At 55.3% G+C, this 4,797-nt stretch overlaps 1 long non-coding RNA gene across 1 annotated transcript; it reads left to right on the top strand.

The window, feature by feature from the left end:
* Positions 1 to 40: 40 nt before the first annotated feature.
* LOC103878095 lies at positions 41 to 4,556 on the top strand. Its single transcript, XR_002517429.2, has 2 exons — positions 41 to 665; positions 4,361 to 4,556. It is a non-coding gene; the product is annotated as an uncharacterized LOC103878095 (long non-coding RNA).
* Positions 4,557 to 4,797: the final 241 nt, after the last annotated feature.

Consider the following 4,797-nt stretch of genomic DNA (forward strand, 5'->3'; position numbering starts at 1 on the left):
CACTTGAACCCGGGAGGCAGAGGTTGCAGTGAGGCGAGATCACGCCATTGCACTCTAGCCTGGGCAACAAAAGTGAAACTCCATCTCAAAATAAACACATAAATACAGGGGCTCAGTTCTTTAATTTTTGAGAAGCCTTCCAGGTGGAACAGTTCAGAATTATCTGAATGTTTTATTTTCCACCAAACCTCTCTTGAGCACCAGCAGTGTCACAAACGCTGTGTTTGGGTGCAGCGAGCAGGAAACTACAGGAGACCCACTCTCGGGGGGCTGCGTGCCTGGTCCTGGGGGAGCTGAGGTGCAAACAACCCACTCCCTGCACTAGGCCATGTGCTGCTGGAGGCATAGAGCAGCTAATATTGGGCGCCGTTGACTCAGCACCTGCTGTATGCTTTATCCTTTTATTGAATCTGCACAACAACCTCATGCAGTAGTTACCATTATTCTCCCCACTTTACAGATTAGGAAACTGAAACCCAAAGGACTAAATGCCTGTCTGAACTCTTTCTAGCTCTGTCGCCCAGGTTGGAGTGCCGTGGTGTGATCATAGCTCACTGCAGCCTCAAACCTCTGGGCTGAAGCCATTCGTCCGCCTCAGCTTCCCAAGCAGCTGGGACCATAGGCATGTGGCACTGTATCTGGCACTGTCTGAATGCATGCAGCTGGTAAGTGTGAGCCCAGGCAGATCCCAGGTGGTAGCTGTCTTCATGGTTGTTAGAAAAGGGCTTCAAAGAGTGGAGACTTTCTGTGATCTTCCCTTGCCAAGTGGAAAGGGAGGCAGAAGGGTGCTCCAGGCACATCCCGAGCAGCAGTTACCTGCTGCCATGTGACAAGCCACCCCAAACAGATTGGCTCAAAATAATCATGTATTGGACTCTCATGATTCTGGGGTTGACTGGGCTCAGCAAGGCGGTTCATGCTTGGACTCTCTCCTGCGGGTGCAGTCACAGAATAGCAGGAGCTGGAGTCATCTAAAGGCTCCACTGGGCTGGGTGCCCAAAACAGCCTCACCTTGGTGCTCATATTCTCCCCTAGTGTATCCCAGATTTCTTGTGTTACAGTTCAGGGCTCCAAGAGGCAGGAGGCAAACTGTCTCGTGTCACTTCTGCAATCCTCCACTGATCAAAGCAGTCATATAGCCTACTCAGATTGGAGGCAAGGGGCATAGACCCTACCTCTCAATGATGGGGATATGGAGGAATTTGTAGCCATGTTTAATCCACCACAGATGCTAATACATATTTTACAGAAAAAACGGAGGTTCGTGATTAAATACATTGTGGGAAAGGCAGGATTAAACAAAAGTGTTCTTTCCTGCAGGGCTTCTCAGAGCGTTTGCAGATGTGGACAGTTGGTTTCCAATCTAGGAAAGGAGTTTACACAATTTCCCAAATGGATTTTATGAACTGGTTTTGGTTTGGCTGCTAGGGGGTCCTATCTGCAGTAAGGGCTGCTGGATCTGGGAGGCTGGGGTGCTGAGGCTCCTCTGCACACTCCACTTTGGGTGGCATTGTTCATTGTTCTAGAACCTCCAGGTCCAGCTTCCAGAGGACCGTGAGCGGGTATGATAAGGTTTGAAGTGGGGCCGGGCGCGGTGGCTTACACCTGTAATCCCAGCACTTTGGGAGGCTGAGGCGGGCAGATTGCCTGAGCTCAGGAGTTCAAGACAAACCTGGGCAACACGGCAAAATCCTGTCTCTACTAAAATACAAAAAATTAGTCGGGTATGGTCGTGTGCCTGTAGTCCCATCTACTTGGGAGGGTGAGGCAGGAGAACTGCTTGAACCCGGGAGGCGGAGGTTTTAGTGAGCTGAGATCATGCCACTGCACTCCAGCCTGGGCAATAGAGCAAGACTCCATCTCAAAAAACAAAAAACAAAAAGATAAGGTATGAAGTGGCATTCATCTCCGGTGGCTCCCACCTTCCCAGGCATCAGGGTGTGTAGGGGAACTGGCCAGATCTGCCATCCAGGGCCACCTTCCCAAGCAGGCAGGGTCAGTGGCACCACTTCAGGTGACCAGAGCTTCTGACCACGTAACCGTCTCTCTTCTTCCCTCCGGGCCCTGAGAAAAGGCTTCCTCCCTCCAGCCTCCTGGCACTCCCTTCTGTCCAGGCAGAGTGGGAGGTGGATGGGGGCCAGAGCGGGGGCCTTGCTGCCTGACCGTGTGACCATGCCCCAGTCCCCTCCGCCTCAGGAGAGCCTCGGTTTCCCGCTCACTCCCATGGGGATGGTGAAGACACGTCTCACCAGTTGAGTGTGAGAACACTTTGCAAGAGAGTAGCTGGTCTTCCCCGGACATCTACTGGGTAGGCAGGGCCTGTGCCCAGCACATTCCAAGCACCGCTCATGTCATCCTCTCTGGGCCTCAGCCTCCTCGTCTGTACAATGGGATGCCAATAGCATCTACTGCATAACATTCAGTAAGGAGCAAACTGGGTAATGGGAGTGAAATTAGGAGACAGAGACCCAAGCCCACTGAGCCTAAAGGTATCAGCCACAAAGGTCTGTGCGTACCCCGGTCCTGGCTCCTGGCTGAGTGGGGCCCAGTGTGCAGTGCTGCGGTTGTTGGCCATGCCTGCTGCGTGTGACTGAGTCCGGGCACAGTGTGTACCCATGTGCCACTGTGCAGGGCAGGCTATCTGCGTGCGGCCCTTCCCCAGCAAGCCGGACAGCACTGCCTGTGAATGCCACAGTTTGGTTTGTGCCACCACCCCCTGTAGGGTGCTTCCCCCTCCATTTCCCCGCTGGCACCACCCCCCAGGAGGCCATGTCCCCAGGTTTGACGTCTCCGAACAGAGGCAGGCAGGGGAGAGCTGGCTCCCTGAGAGCAGAAGTCAGGAGGGACTCTGCCACCACCCTTCTCCCCAGCCTGGACCAGTGACACAGCCCTGGGAACCGTCTCTGAGTCTTTCAGATGGACCCCACACCCTCCAGCTATGTGTCCTTGGGCATATGACACCAGGCCTGTTTCCGCCTCTGAAAATGGCCTCTGTGACGTTTCTGCTTCTCGGAGCTGGAAAGAGGATTCCGGGATGCGCTGTCTCTACTGCTGCCTTGTGGTGCAGCTCCAGCATCCTCCACCCATCTGGGATTCCAGCCAGAGCCCTGGAGTTGGGGGACAGGGTTGCAGACACTAGGCCAGGGCCCAGGTGGGAGCGCCAAGCCTCCAGGTGAGAGGGCCGAGGACTGGCGTGGTCCATCCAGGGCACCTGCAGAGTGGGGGTCCTTGGGCTGGTTTTCTTTTCTTTTGTTTGAGACAGAGTCTTGCTCTGTCGCCCAGGCTGGAGTGCAGTGGCACGATCTCAGCTCACTGCACCCTCCACCTCCTGGGTTCAAGCAATTCTCCTGCCTCAACTTCCCGAGTAGCTGGGATTACAGGCGCGCACCACCACACCCAGCTAATTTTTGTATTTTTAGTAGAGACGGGGTTTCACCATGTTGGGTCTCAGACTTCTGACTTCAAGTGATCCACCTACCTCAGGCTCCCAAAGTGCTGGGATTACAGGTGTGAGCCACCGCACCCAGACTTTGGGCTGGTTTTCTAAACCGTTCCCCCAGTGCTGCCCACAGACATCCCCACAGAGCCAGGGGGCCCCTGAGCTCCACCCTCCATCTGGGAATTGTCACCCACAGGTGGCCACAGCCCTCCTGCTTCCTCTACCTCTCTCCCCTCCCACACCCTGCAGCCACTCGTCCTCCACAAGAAAGGGTACATCTGCCCACTTCTCCCAGTGCGGGACCCCCTCGCTGCTCTTCCCTCCCTGGAGTGCTGCTCCAGGCTCTTCCCAGGCCTGGGCTGCAGCATGGCTCCTGATGGCCGCACCCCACACAGCGTCTGTGGGTGTGATGAAGTGTCTCTCCCAGCTCACCGCCCTGCAGGGGCCTAAGTCCCCCTTACAGAGTCAGCTCTATCCTTCGACTCTGAAGGCTACAGGAGCACGGTTCCTGCCCACTCCTGCAGGTTCACACCTCTCCACCCCCACCTCTGCTCCAGCCACACAAAGTGACTTTCCAGGCCTCTGGGACCCTGCATATGCTGTTCCTGGAGCCTGAAAGGCTCCCCGTTGTCATCGGATCAGCTGTTTATTCTTTAGGACTCAGCCTGGGCTTCCCCTCCTCCAGAGAGCTGCCCCGACCCCTCCCAAATTCTCCCATAAGTCCCAAGGCTCTGTCACCCCCGTAAGACTGTCCAGGAGGGGTCCGTGTCTAGTTTGTCTCGAATCCTTTAGCTTGGCCCCAGGCCTGGTTGGGAGGGGGATTTCTAGTGTGGAAGGATGGCCCAGTCCCCTCATCCCGCCCCCATGCCTCGGCCATCCCTCCCCGGGTGCCTTCACCTTCCCACCCGCCTTTCTCCACAGCGCAGCATTGTGATAAGGACACCCGCCCTGACATCACACCGACCCGCATCCACATCCCAGCTGAGCCTTGGTTCTCACATCTGCAAAATGGGGAGAACAACAGCCACAGCGTCCTGAGGCTGGGGTGAGGACCGAGTGAAAACCCTTTGGCGCATCTTTGGGCATCGCAGGAGTTCAATACATCTTAGCTATCGTTGTCACTTTGTATTATCCAGCCCAGTCTGGCCCGTTGTAATCACCTCCTGACCCGTGTCTAGATGGTCACTGCTCCAAGCAGTGATTCCACAGCTGGAATCTTCTCACCGTCACAGAACACACTCCATGGCTCCCTATTGTCTTCCCCAGGACATAACACTCCAACTGATTTTCTTTTGCTTTTTTTTTCTTTTCAAGATGGGATCTTGCTCCGTCGCCCAGGCTGAAGTGCAATGGCATGA

Source organism: Papio anubis, chromosome 13 (genome assembly GCF_008728515.1).
Source record: "Papio anubis isolate 15944 chromosome 13, Panubis1.0, whole genome shotgun sequence".
Classification (NCBI taxonomy): domain Eukaryota; kingdom Metazoa; phylum Chordata; class Mammalia; order Primates; family Cercopithecidae; genus Papio; species Papio anubis.